Genomic DNA, 15,611 nt, shown 5'->3' on the forward strand with positions numbered 1-15,611 from the left:
GAATCCTCAGCACCATGAAGCCATGGCCTAATGGTTAGAGAAGCAGTTTTGGGACCAAAAGGTTGCCGGTTTGATTCCCTGGACTAGCAGGAATGGCTGAAGTGTCCTTAAGCAAGGCACCTAACCCCTACTGTTCCCCAGGCTGCTCTGGGTATGTTGTATGTCTCTCTGGATAAGAGCATCTGCTAAATGCCTGTAATGTAGTGAGTCGCCATTTTTGATGCCAGCGGTACTCCAAAAACAATCCGCAACAATTCAGCGATATCCTAGGCCATAGATCTTAAACTGTAATGTGAAATTGAAGATACAGTATTTTGTCAAAATATTGATTTAAATTCTTCCAACTGATCCATTCCGTTTTTTATTCTTATTCTGTCTAATACCCAAACCGGCCTTAGCTGTCTCATGGGAGACTGCAAAAGAAAGAAAAGAAAAGTCGTATTTTGTTCAAAGCTTCCAAAGTTTGACAGGTAGATGAAGAAAATGTTCGAGGTGGGTTTTAAAGAGATCTCCAATAGTGAATTTTGCAGCAGTTTTGCTGCACAGAAAGCTAACAGAGTAACAGTCATATCCTTTCCAAACACTTTGGCCTGTATCAGGTCAAGGTTTTTTTTATAGCGCTTTTAACAATAGACACTGTCACAAAGCAGCTTTACAGAATTTTAATGACTTTAAACATGAGCTAATTTTATCACTAATCTATCCCCAATGAGCAAGCCTGTGTTTATACAGGGTCCAGTGACTATTTCTCTTCAACATGAACTCTGTCAAATGAGACACAAATACGGGAAAATAGAAGAAGAAGTGACTATTTCTGTCGGCACGGTGGTGTAGTGGTTAGCACTATTACCTCGCAGTAAGAAGGTCCTGGGTTCGAGCCCAGCGGCCGACGGGGGCCTTTCTGTGTGGAGTTTGCATGTTCTCCCCGTGTCTGCGTGGGTTTCCCCCAAAGGCATGCAGGTTAGGCTAATTGGTGACTCTAAGTTGACCGTAGGTGTGATCGGTTGTTTGTCTCGATGCGTCAGCCCTGCGATGACCTGGCGACTTGTCTAGGGTGTACCCTGCCTCTCGCCCATAGTCAGCTGGGATAGGCTCCAGCTTGCCTGCAACCCTGTAGAGGATAAGCAGTTACAGATAATGGATGGTGACTATTTCTCTTCAAAATAAAAGAAGAATATAAACAAACACAATGAATTGGATTGTGGGAAGGGTGAACCACCCCTTTAACTGATTCATGTTTCAATAGGAATCAGACATTAATAAATAGTGCTGCAAAGTGTGGTCAAAAGAGCACCACATTAATGACTGTAATGCACGTGCGTTAGTGTGATATGTAGGGAAAACTTAACAGCAACTGTTCTTTAGGTGACTAAGGATATCAGTGCAGGATGTGATTAGACTGTCAGCATGAATAATCCATCCACAGCTACACAAAGAGGGATTTTATAGCAGGGTTGCAGTGCAGAAACCCCGGAACGACAAATGCACATTTAATAGTTCTATGCTGTAAAAATTGTACATGCTGGTCTCCAGAGATGTGATATGGTCAGATGAGTCATTCTTCACTATATTTTCAACAAGTTGCCAAGTACATTTGTGACACATACAAGAAGAACAGTACAGATCTGAATGGCTGAATCCTACAGTGAGGGGGTGAGGTCGCTCTGTTATGCTGTGAAAGGCATTTTGTTCTCTCGCTTTGGGTCCACTTGTTCCCTTGAAGAGAAAAGTCACTGCAAGCCAATACAAAGTTATTCTGACTGCTCACCTTTGTACTCTGATGCAACATTTCTATCCTGATAGGCGTGGTCGCATCCAAGCCAACGTACAATGTTACTGCTAATGTTACTGCTTATATAGGGTATGAGGCCTTACCGAATGGTTTGATGAGCATGCAAAGCATGTGCCGAGGCCTCATCAGATCTCAAACCAGTTATGAGAGATGAAAGTACGGCGTGTTAGAGAGAGCTCTCGGCCATCGTCAAAACAACAACGGAGGGAATATCTTTTGGAAGAAAGGTGCTCGAGTTCAAACTCCAGTACAGTTTCAAAGATTTGTAGAATCTATGCTGAGCTCCGTTTAAGCTGTTCTGAACACCTGTAATGTTATACACTTACCAGCCACTTTACTAGGAACACCCATAGACCTGAAGTTTTATGCAGTTCTCTAATCAGCCGATCCCTTGACAGCAGCACAATGCATCAAATCATGCAGATACAAATCAAGACCTTCAGTTAATGTTCACTTCAAACATCAGAACAGGAAAAATTGTGATCTCTGACTTTCACTGTGGCATGGGTGTAGGTTTGAGCCAGATGGACTGGTTTGAGTATTTCAGAAGCTGCTGATCTCCTGGGGTTTTCACACAACAGTCTCTAGAGTTTACACAGAATGGTGCGAAAAACAAAAAAGCATCAAGTGAGTGACAGTTCTGTGGGTGGAAACGTCTTGTTAATAAGAAAGGTCAGAGGAAAATGGCCAGATTGGTTCAAGCTGCCAGGAAGGATATAGTAACTTGTAGCAACTCTTTACAACCGTGGTGAGCAGAAAAGCATCTCAGCATGCAACAGCAGAAGACCACACTGGATTCCACTCTTGCAGCCAAGAACAGGAATGTTAGAATCAAGAACAAGTTCCTATTAAAGTGGCCAGTGAGTGTACATTATCGACTTGTAACTAATTCTAAATTTAAGTATAATTATTACATTTATTTTATAATAATTATTCTAAATGATGCTAATAAGTTTATACATAATTATTCAGTTATTAGAGGTTGAGACTGAGTAACAGGAAGAGGTAAGCTGCTATTCAGGCTGTTTCTTTAACTGCTGAGAATATGTGGCAAAGTGTAACGTCTTAATAGTTCCTTCACTGTGCAGTGCCTCATGCCTGTTTGCTTTGGGTTTGTGGTGTGGACACATTTCCACAGCACAGAGTGAATGAATGAGTTCATTTATTCCACACGATGTGTTCTTAGGGTCTCTCGCCCTCGCTCTCTCTCTCTCTCTCTCTCACACACACACACACACACACACACACACACACACACACACACAGAAAATGAAGAAGTCTTATAACCGTGCTAGCTAGAAAAAGGTAAAGTGCTGTTTGGTGGTCCATGATGTGAGGACCGTTTCTGTTTCTTTTCCTTAAAAGTAATGAGAGTGGAGACATAAGCTGCTGAGCTCTAGGCAGGGAAGAGGATTTCATTTCGTGTTCACACTCAGCAGGCATAGAGAAGTGTAGCCGTGGCGTCTGAAGGAGAGGAACCAGAGAAACAAAAAACAAAAACTGTGAAGATCAGCATTGCATGAAATGAAGTCTATTAACTCATCTGCCTCCTTCTCCTGCTCTCTGTCTCTCGGTCGGGTGTTCTTATTTGATGGGGGATAGAGAAGTGGCAAAGGAAGTGTTCTTAGGAGGTACTCGCAGGTTAATGATGACCAGCATCTGCCATTGCTACAGATTAACCTGCTATCACCTCAGACCATTTACGAAAAAGGAAAGGAGCCGAGAGAGAGAGAGAGAGAGAGAGAGAGAGAGAGAGAAAAGCAGGCAGAGGCTTATCACAACCTAATGGCCTACTTCACATGCTTCTTTTTTAAGGAAAGAAAAACCTGCATTGTACTGAGAATGCAAATGAGGAAGAATGTGAGTGCAAGTTGGAGGGAAAATAGGACAAGCTGTTGGGGGACATTTCTGGGACATAGTCAGACCATCACACATGCAATGCCTTCCCAGAAGTCTCAACTATTATTCAAGATATTGTGCAGAAACACCAACGTGTGATGTCTGTGATCAAGCAGACAGTAAAAGCAGAACGTGCAATGATAAAACGATCGTCTACTTTTCAGAATACCTTCTATGGTCTCCATGACTGCTCTCGCCATGTGGAAGACTTCCTTACAGATCATTATCCCTGAACATAAAAGCTCACCAGACCGAAAGAAAAGGACTAATAAAAGCAATACACTCACATTTCATACTCTACTGTCCAAATAAAACACAACAGCAGAAAAACAGACTCATGAACTGATGTATAATGCATTGGATTGTTGAAACAAATACAGAGAAAAATACATTTAAAAATTGTATTTGGATTTAATATGGTGCAATTAACACAGTGTTTCATCAGCTTATTACTTACACCATCTTCAGAGAGAGAGAGAGAGAGAGAGTGTGTGTGGCTGGCATTCCCCAATAAAAAACATTACACCCAACTGTAATTAAGAGGGTGAGAATTTGTACCCCTAGAGAGTGCACAGTCTTGTGTGTATCAAATTCAACCAAAAAAAAAAACTAATAACAAAATGAATGCTTCAATTTAAGGTTCCCCAGAAGGATTTTTAAATTTACTTTTATTTTTTTCAGTTCTCAAAGTGGGATCCTGGGAATCTGTGAAGGGATCTGTGAAGTGTAACTAGGAGGTCTCCAATTATTACAATTTACAGTTTTGGAAATCACAACCCACCATGAACACATTTCATTCATTCCTACGTTCCTTAAATATCTACGTTGCGGGTCGCGGGTGAGCTGGAGTCAATCGCAGCTGACACTGGGTGAGAAGCGGGGTCCACCCTGGGCAGGCCACCAGTCTATCGCAGGGCTAACATCGAGAAACAGACAGCCATTCACATTCACATTCACATCTGTGGGCAGTTTAGAGCAGCCAGTTAACCTCACCAACATGTCTTTGGACCGTCAGAGGAAACCGGAGCACCCGGAGAAACCCACACAGGCACAAGGAGAACATACCGTACAAACTCCATACAGAAAGGCCTCAGTTGACTGCCAGGTTTGAACCAAGAGCCTCCTTGCTGTGAGGCGACAGAGCTAAGAACAAAGTATATATTTATTTATTATTGAGCTCTTATTGTTTTTAGCTCATTTTACTGGGTGAATAGGTTTAAACCTCAATAATTGAAAAACATATATGTCTATGAATAATAGAGTCAACCAGACTCGAATGACAAGTTTAATAAGAAGTGGAAAGTTCAAGAATAAATTGTGAAAATAAATAAACAAATAAACAAACAAAATATCTTTGTACACTTTCAAAGAATGAGCCGAAGACTTACCCGGTTTAGTGTTCATCAAATTATTTGAGTCATAAACGTCTTTTGGTGCAAAAGGTCCTGGGCTGAAAGCCTTGACTTGAGATGCATTTTCTCTTTTTAAATTACATTTAAATCTATTGTCTCTTTTTAAATTACATCCTATATTTAAGACTTACACGATAAGGATTAGGGCATGCATGTACATAAATACTGAGGAGGCAGTTATATCGAAATAGAAACGTCATTAGCAGTGCAGATTATTGCCAAATGGTTTCAACCTTGAGAAATGGCAAAGTGAAGACTGCAACCAGAGATCTTAAAGGGAAAAAAAACTGATGATAACTGGGATTATCCAGCAAAAGATGATAGGAGTTAATGAAAACGTGCATTGAGTTAATAATATAATGGTGATTTTTCTTAGTATTTAATTATACTAAACACTAATTAATTACATACATAATATAAATTAGAAACCTGAGATAGATGGACAGTTGACTACAGTATAACTGGTTTGTCTGGAGTAAGATTAACTTTCTTTTCCGTGTGAAATTAGTTTTAGGCTTTCTCAAAGCAATGTAATGAGATTTATGGAAAACATAACATTACTGTAGGAATGTAAAAGATTACTTGCTTTAACTGCTTTTTATCTGTTTGGGTTTTTGTTTTTAATAAATGAATAATTTTAGGATTTTTTTTTTTTTTGGAAAGTATATTTGGCAATGATCTCCTAGACTGATTTCTGGATGACTGGGCAGACTGTGATATCAGGTATTAAAAAGCATGAAAATGAATAATTAGTTTATATACAGAACAGCAGAAACTAGATTGCTCAAAGCCAGCTTATGCTGGTTTATTCTGGTTTATGCTGATCTGCTACTGTTTTAACTGGACAGCCAACATCATCATGCAAATGTAAGGAATGTTCTGTAATAAAAAAAAGCCACTGACAGGAGAAATATTCACCCCCTGTTTGCATTCACAGGACTCTATTCAAAATTATTACGTCCTAATAAAAATAGTACCTCATAATAATATAAAATAGCAGAATATTAAAGAGATTTCTGATGCTTCCTTGTAGGTAAATGTTCCTGTGCAGTGCATCTACTGATGATTCACAGTCTGCTTACAACATCACATTTTCAAGATGATTGCATTACTTGCAGTAAAATTGCAGCAGCAGTATACAGTAAATATTACATTTGGAACTGCTCTGCTTTACCAGATAATACAGTCTATATATTACCATATATTGTGTATTAAAATATATTGGCCATAATTTATGGATAACAAACTTTTGTAGTACTATTTAATGAGTGATTATAATGGAAATAGAAAAGCACAACAAAATATTTTTGAAAGTAATATGCTTTATATAACATAATAAATGAATATTTTAATGATGGTTTATGCAGGTAAATATATTCACCATGAATTTAAACTACAGCACTGTAATATACAGTAAGTATTAGATTTAATGCACTTTTTTAAAATAAAAATTTTATTGTCCTTCGTAATGCATTTGTGCTAATATGTTTCTATAGTAACAACTCTTGTATGGTGGGTGCACCACATAATATAAAACTAATAATAAACAGATTAAAAGAAAGAAAGAAAGAAAGAAAGAAAGAAAGAAAGAAAGAAAGAAAGAAAGAAAGAAAGAAAGGTTTTTATTTCACAAAGACAAATGTACGTACAGTATGATCATTGATATGGTTTGGTTTTCAGTTAGATGTTTATCTGACATTTATTGACTGTGTTTCAGATGTCAGCACTTTCCAGTTGCTGGGTAGCATGACAACCTGCTTTTTTTTTTTTGTCATATTAATTGAGAGACAGAAAAAAAAAAAAACAGATGCTGGTCAAGGAAAGAATGTAATGACAGGAATTTTCTTGGACGTTCCACAACATTAAATTTAACTATAAACGGTTGAATAGTGTGACGCATGGTTCATTAATAAATCACTGGCAAATCACTGCATTATAAAAGGAATATTTAACGGTCATTCTGTATTATTTTTTAAATTATTCACCTCATGTGTGTTGCACTTCAGGGTGCTCTGCCTTGCCTTGGTCTGTATCACACCACCCGGAGTTGATTATTTTCCTGTAATAGCACAACCTGTCATGCCTTACACACAACACACATGTAGATAATATTATAGGCAGGCTGGATAATGCAATAAAATGAGGTGCATGATGTAAATTTACCAATGCAAACAACAGAATGATCCAGTATAACATAGCAGTTAAACAGAGAGATCTAAATCTTTATTGAACTTATTAACTTGTTGCTGTCAGATCCTCATGGCATCTTAATGGGACTTTAAATGAGTGCCGTATTAAAGGAAGGCACACGTGAAGGGTAAAAACCATTAAGCCAACAGATAAAAGACTTACAGACAGTGCTAGCATTAACTGTAGGGGAAAAAGCAACAACAAAAACGTGGTGTGCCTGAAAGGGCCGAATTAGATATTTTCACCCTTTCTGATGAGATTGCATCTAGATTATTCTCATAAAATAAAGTCATTAATGATTAATGTTTCTCAATTTACTAAACATTTAATGATAAATATTTCTGAATTTCGAGTATATTTTCAGATTTAAGAGTATATTTTGGTTTCAATTTAAAGTAATTAAAAAATTTATGATCAAATGTACTGTACAGCCGACTTCACTATATTTTTGTTGCATATTTTTTCACACAGCCTGTGTTAAGATCACACTTCTGCAGTCCTATATAGATTATTAAACTCATGTAGAAATATAGCCTTCTCAGAGAGAAAAAAATATAGGCCACCATTATCATAAAAATCCTGCACCTTATGTAGTTGATGTGTGCATTCATCCATACTGAAGTAAAAAAAAATAACAGGATACCATTATTTTGCATTTCTTACAACCGTCACATCCATATACTCATAACCTTAGATATCTTCTAAGCAGATCGGCACAGAGTTTGCTTCATAACAAAGGGAAAGCTTTTCATATATTTTCTTTGGTCCCTTTTATGCAGCTAAATATCTCTGCTGGTACTTGGATGGGAGAGTAGCTTCGGTGAGTGCATCAGAACAAGCCTTGCTACAATTTTTTGATCACTCATAGTCATAGGCTGCATGGGGAAAAAGGTAGCATTGAAAAGCCATTTGTGTAAAAGAAATATCCTGCTGTCAATATTAGTATATACAGTACCAATCAAATGTTTGGACACACCTACTCTACTCCTTCATAGGAGTTTCTGTATTGTGACTATTTTCTACATTGTAGAACAATACTGAAGACATCAAAGCTATGAAATAACATCTGGAACATTATGGAATTATGTGGTAAACAAAAAAAAGTGTTCAAAAAAGAAAATCTGTTTCATATTTCAGATTCTTCCAAGTAGCCAGCGTTTACCGTACCTTGATGATGCTTTGCACGCTATTGGCATTATCTTAACCAGCTTCATGAGGTAGTCACCTGGAATGCTTTTCAATTAACAGGTGCCTCGTCAAAAATTAATTAGTGCAATTTCTTGCCTTCTTAATGCATTTGAGATCAACAGCAAATAATAAAAATGCAGTAAAAATTCCACAACTGTAGTAATCCATATTATGTCAAGAAGCGCTCAACTAAGTAAAGAGAAACAACATCCATCATTACTTTAAGACATGAAGTGACTTTTAATTCATAAAAATAAAGAAAACTAGATAGAACTCGACGCCAACGGCATTGATGGGGATGCCTCCACCCGGTAGACTACACACCTTATTAAGTTGTGATTTGGGGATGGACATTTGACCTCACAGTAATCTTGACCTGGTGAAATTACTTGTATTAGACCTGGAGATACTGTGTTCACAAGGTTTTCAGACAGACATTTGACCTCACAGTGACCTTGACCTTAGACCTTTTGATCTCCAAATCTAATCAGTTTATCTTTGTCCCCAAATGCACAAATGGTGAAAGTTTGGTGAAATTCCTTTGATTTGCCTTGGAGATATTGTGTTCACAAGGTTTTCGGACAGACATTTGACCTCACAGTGACCTTAGACCTCTTGATCTCAAAATCTAATCAGTTCATGTTTGTCCCAAAGCGCACAAATGGTGAAAGTTTGGTGAAATTCCTTTCATTTGCCTTGGAGATATTGTGTTCACAAGGTTCTTGGACAGACATTTGACCTCACAGTGACCTTAGATCTTTTGCCCTCAAAATCTAATCAGTTTATCTTTGTCCCCAAATCCACAAATGGTGAAAGTTTGGTGAAATTCCTTTCATTTGCCTTGGAGATATTATGTTCACAAGGTTTCGGGACGGACGCACGCACGGACGGACAACCCAAAAACATAATGCCTCATGCACCTTACGGTGGCAGAGGCATGAAAATGAATCAGAAGATGTGTCCAAACTTTTGACTGGCACTGTATATAATTCCCTACTTGCCCCTACTTTGGGTGGTCTTTTTTCCCCTCAAGCACCCCTCCCCCCCCCCTCCACCCCAGCCTGGCATCCTGACTCCTCCTTGCCATTGTCAATCTCTAGTTGTGATAGCACTACTGGAACATTGAGTTACTATAGATGTTGGGTATCAAAGCAGAGATGTATGTATAGATGTTACTGTAGATGTTGGGTATCGAAGCATCCATTGGTCCCACATCCTCCTCTCACTGGGTATCAATGCTAGTAGCATTCCAACAGTCCAGTATTCTCAACTCTTGTCCATGAGTCCAGTAGCCCATTTCTCATCAGGTTGCCCTGATTCCTTGTTAGACTGGGCGATGTCCGAGCCAGTATGACTCTTGTCTTTCAGTGATGAGGTAGGCAGGCGGTATTAAGGGCCTTGCCTATAGGCCCTCACTGGAGCACGATCGATCGATAGATCGATAGATAGTCTTTTAGCCTGAATAAAAGCATCTCATCTCATCTCATCTCATTATCTCTAGCCGCTTTATCCTGTTCTACAGGGTCGCAGGCAAGCTGGAGCCTATCCCAGCTGACTACAGGCGAAAGGCAGGGTACACCCTGGACAAGTCGCCAGGTCATCACAGGGCTGACACATAGACACAGACAACCATTCACACTCACATTCACACCTATGGTCAATTTAGAGTCACCAGTTAACCTAACCTGCATGTCTTTGGACTGTGGGGGAAACCGGAGCACCTGGAGGAAATCCACGCGGACACGGAGAGAACATGCAAACTCCGCACAGAAAGGCCCTCGCCGGCCACGGGGCTCGAACCCGGACCTTCTTGCTGTGAGGCGACAGCGCTAACCACTACACCACCGTGCCGCCCTGAATAAAAGCATTTTACAAATAAATAAATGTACATTTCTCGAAAACTAAACACAAAGATATTGTGGCGTACACTCACCAGCCACTTTAATAGTAACTTGTTGTTGATTCTAAGATTCCTATTCTTGGCTGCAGGAGTGGAACCCAATGTGGTCTTCTGCTGTTGCATGCTGAGATGCTTTTCTGCTCACCATGGTTGTAAAGAGTTGTTATGATTTGCTGTATCCTTCCTGGCAGCTCAAACCAATCTGGCCATTTTCCTCTGACCTCTCTTATCAACAAGGCGTTTCCACCCACAGAACTGTCGCTCACTCAATGTTTTTTGTTTTTCGCACCATCCTGTGTAAACTCTAGAGACTGTTGTGTGTGAAAACTCCAGGAGATCAGCAGTTTCTGAAATACTCAAACCAATCCATCTGGCACCCTCACCCATGCTACAGTGAAAGTCACAGAGATCACAATTTTCCCGTTCTGATGTTTGAAGCGAACATAAACTGAAGCTCTTGATTTGTATCTGCATGATTTGATGCATTGTGCTGCTTTCAAGAGATCGGCTGATTAGAGAACCGCATCAAACAGCAGGTGGATGGATGTTCCTAATAAAGTGGCTGGTGTGTGTGTATACACACACACACCTTTTGTACAAATGAGCTACAAATGTCACAATGTCACAGTGACCAACAAATCATGTACAATCTTGAGTAATGAATATTTAAAATATTTAACATTTCCTTTCCATAGTTTTATTTTATTTTTCTTTCAAGCTTTCAGTTTACTTCCAGTTATAAATGGAAAAAAAGCAATAGAATATAGAAACTGAATATTCTAGGTCAGATGGGAATGGTTATGAGCCTCCTTATTATTTGAGTTTCTGGAGATTTAAACTTGAACCTATGAAAAGATCAGTGAATTCCGTGCTACTTTATTGACAACAGCATTTGTGCTTTAACCGTAGTGTGCTCAACTAGTGCACTTGAGAGGTCAACAAAACACAGCATTCTGCTTACAGGACTGTATCCTTCACCACACCCCAAACCCATAATATCACAAGAGCACCACAGTCGCCCTCAGACCAGTTTGAAGTGTGTCTATTGTTGTTACCGTGTCCTAAAATGGCCTGCCAGTTGCTGTGGTCCTTGCCTGGCATGTGCTGGGTAAGGTCATATTTGAGGCACATATTCGTTGATCTTCCTGATACGGCCAAAGGAGAGCATTGGATTTCCTCACGCTTTAATGCATTCCCAGCTTTAGGACATATTTTCTTTTTTTTTTCATTTATTTGAGAAAACTACTTTCATTTCAGTCTGAAAATCATTAAATTGTGTTTTGTTTGAATCTAGATACATGGCCACTGCCCCCGACAACAACAGCATCTGAGAGCTTTTAAGGCTGACCAAAATTGCACTTAATTATTATTTATTTCAGTAGAATTGTTTATAATGTTGGCTTTTGTTGGGAGGTCCCCCCCCCCATGCACAAAATGTACCGCAATGCAGGAATCACAGTGACTGAAACTCTACTGACGTCCCCAGCAGGTCTGGAAAATTTGATTATTTCTGAAGCCTGAAGGTTGGTGAGTGTGTCTCAGCTTTGTGGGCTTACTGTTCTGTATCTCTGCGTAATAGGAGGGTATTTAGGAGTTCCAATCTTCTCTTTGTGCACTGCTAAAGGTGGGAGTGAGAGAAGCCAGAAGTGTCATGGCTGTTATTGTCAGACTCCAACAAACCAGAAAGAGTTCAAGAGCATATGAGTTCAGCACTTTGGACAAACGCCCTTTCACCCTGTTCCTGAGCTTCCTGTTATTGTGCTAGTCCCAGAGCACCAGCGCCATGCATCATTTCATCTCTTCCTTTCAGTGATATTCAGTGGCACAGAATTTGATAATTAGCTTATGAGCGGAATTGGAGTTGTATTAGATCAGGAAAAGCACTACAGCGTGCAGTTAGAGAACCGGACAGGGATAATAGTGAGAAGTCAAGACTAAACTCAAGTGTTCAGATTCTCAGAAAAAGCACTCAGTGATTAAATGTAGAAAGCATCAGATTAGATAGTATTATAGATGCTGCATAGCCACTGGATCATCCAGGATTAATCGTGAAGACATTTGTCTGTCTAACTGTTATTAGTATAAATACACAGGTGATTATAGGAAATCGCACGCACTGACTGATCGAGAAATCCAGACTATTTTTTTGATAATCACCTCGAGCGGCCCAGCAAAATGGCGGCCAACCATTTCGTCATCGTAAGTGAGGAAGAATTACAAATTATGAAAAAAAATGCTGTTCCTAAAAGTACTAAAGAGGCTACAAAGTTTAATCTAAAACCATTCAAAGGTAAGGTGGAATTGTGATTTATTTTATCCATTTCAAAACAAAATATTTTATGTCACTCGGCATAGATAAGTGACAAGTTTGCGCCGCACCGTTATTACATTTGCATGCCGCTTTTGAAGATTGAAAAAAAAAATTGTAATAATCACCTGTGTATTTATACTAAAACAATTATTCACCTCAGGCTCAGTGAATATCGGTGAATAATATCATTGACTTTGTCTTGGTTATTATTCACCAATATTAACTTCACCTTCGGTTAATAATTGTTAATTACAGGATCATAAAAAGAGAGAACATAATACTACATCCGCACTATTATTCAAAGCAGTATGTTGCATGTCCAGGCAAAAACATGTTTTTTTGTTTTGTTTGGATTTTTTTTTTTTTTTTTTCTGTTATATCTCATTCCATAATCTGCTGTGATGTTGGATAGTTTACAGTGGTGCTTGAAAGTTTGTGAACCCTTTACAATTTTCTATATTTCTGCATAAATATGACCTAAAACATAATCAGATTTTCACACAAGTCCTAAAAGTAGATAAAGAGAACCCAGTTAAACAAATGAGACAAAAATATTATACTTGGTCATTTATTTATTGAGGAAAATGATCCAATATTGCATATCTGTGAGTGGCAAAAGTATGTGAACCTTTGCTTTCAGTATCTGGTGTGACCCCCTTGTGCAGCAATAACTGCAACTAAACGTTTCCGGTAACTGTTGATCAGTCCTGCACACCGGCTTGGAGGAATTTTAGCCCATTCCTCCATACAGAACAGCTTCAACTCTGGGATGTTGGTGAGTTTCCTCACATGAACTGCTCGCTTCAGGTCCTTCCACAACATTTCGATTGGATTAAGGTCAGGACTTTGACTTGGCCATTCCAAAACATTAACTTTATTCTTCTTTAACCATTCTTTGGTAGAACGACTTGTGTGCTTAGGGTCATTGTCTTGCTGCATGACCCACCTTCTCTTGAGATTCAGTTCATGGACAGATGTCCTGACATTTTCCTTTAGAATTCACTGGTATAATTCAGAATTCATTGTTCCATCAATGTCCACAGTTCTCTCAAAGCCCTCCTGGCCCAGATGCAGCAAAACAGGCCCAAACCATGATACTACCACCACCATGTTTCACAGATGAGATAAGGTTCTTGTGCTGGAATGCAGTGCTTTCCTTTCTCCAAACATAATGCTTCTCATTTAAACCAAAAGTTCTATTTTGGTCTCATCTGTCCACAAAACATTTTTCCAATAGCCTTCTGGCTTGTCCACGTGATCTTTAGCAAACTGCAGATGAGCAGCAGTGTTCTTTTTGGAGAGCAGTGGCTTTCTCCTTGCAACCCTGCCATGCACACCTTGTTCAGTGTTCTCCTGATGGTGGACTTATGAACATTAGCCAATGTGAGAGAGGCCTTCAGTTGCTTAGAAGTTACTCTGGGGTCCTTTGTGACCTCGCCAACTATTACATGCCTTGCTCTTGGAGTGATCTTTGTTGGTCGACCACTCCTGGGGAGGGCAACAACGGTCTTGAATTTCCTCCATTTGTACACAATCTGTCTGATTGTGGATTGGTGGAGTCCAAACTCTTTAGAGATGGTTTTGTAGCCTTTTCCAGCCTGATGAGCATCAACAACGCTTTTTCTGAGGTCCTCAGAAATCTCCTTTGTTCGTTCCATGATACACTTCCACAAACGTGTTGTTTCACCTTCAAATGAACTGCTAATCCTAGAGGTTCACATACTTTTGCCACAAACAGATATATAATATTGGATCATTTTCCTCAATAAATAAATGACCAAGTATAATATTTTTGTCTCATTTGTTGAACTGGGTTCTCCTTATCTACTTTTAGGACTTGTGTGAAAATCTGATGATGTTTTAGGTTATATTCATGCAGAAATATAGAAAATTCTAAAGGGTTCACAAACTTTCAAGCACCACTGTAGCTAAAGCAAGCTAACATGATCTGTGGTGTTGTTTGAATCAATCTGTCTTTGCATGTAGTGAATATGATGTCGTTTTTTGCAGTGTATCAAGTGAAAATATCGTACATACAGAGAGGTTTATCTACTATTTCCGAGTATAAAATTACAATCAACCAAATACGATTATTAAACCTATTTTGAAAAATGATTTACGAATTTCAAGCTTGAAATAGTCTTCTTTTGGCAGATCATTTTTGCTCATTTATTTCCAGAAAGAATAAAAAATTATCTTCTAACAGAATAAGAAAATATAAATCCTGTAACTGGTAGAAATGTCTAGAAATACATTTCATAATCTTATACTTGGTTGAGGGTAATCATATAAGAAATAGTAGATTCATCTGACTATATTCAAGATATTTTCACTGGAATAAATTGCCACTTTTTTCACTAAGCCAAACCAAGTTATTTTTCCACACGAAGGTTACAGTGTCAGCTGAAAAGGTTCACCCATTTCTGTCATGGAGGCTGTAAAGCTGGTTCAGTTGGCTAGCACCGATTATATGTTGTAGCACAGATGCAACATTTATTGTACGTTTATTACCACAGACTGTAGCCTACATGAGCTGTGCTAAGCAACTGAGGAATAGCTCAACCTACTGAGCTGTTAAAGTAGGTTTCTGAATGAAATATACAGTACTGTGTAAAAAAAGTCTTAGACACTTGCAAAGAAATGCTGTAGAGCAAAGATGCCTTCAAAAATAATTAAATGTTTCTACATTTTTAAAACTATAAAGAGCAGTGAACGGTAATAAATTGAAACAAAGTCAGTATTTGGTGTGAGACGACCCTTTGCTTTAAAAAAAAATAGTAGTCTCAGGTCCAATGAGTGCAGTTTGATAAGGAAATGAGCTGTAGGTTTTCCTGAGCATCTTCCAGAACCAGCCACAGTTCTTCTGGACACTTTGACTGTCACACTCGCTTCTTCATTTTGCACCAAAACCCAGCAACC

The 15,611-nt window shown here is 38.8% G+C and overlaps 1 protein-coding gene across 1 annotated transcript in view; it reads left to right on the forward strand.

Annotated features, from left to right (window-relative positions):
- ext1c (exostoses (multiple) 1c) overlaps positions 1-15,611 on the forward strand; it is a 106,939-nt gene that overhangs the window by 17,233 nt on the left and 74,095 nt on the right. The window lies entirely within an intron of this gene.

Source organism: Neoarius graeffei, chromosome 16 (assembly GCF_027579695.1).
Source record: "Neoarius graeffei isolate fNeoGra1 chromosome 16, fNeoGra1.pri, whole genome shotgun sequence".
Lineage (NCBI taxonomy): Eukaryota > Metazoa > Chordata > Actinopteri > Siluriformes > Ariidae > Neoarius > Neoarius graeffei.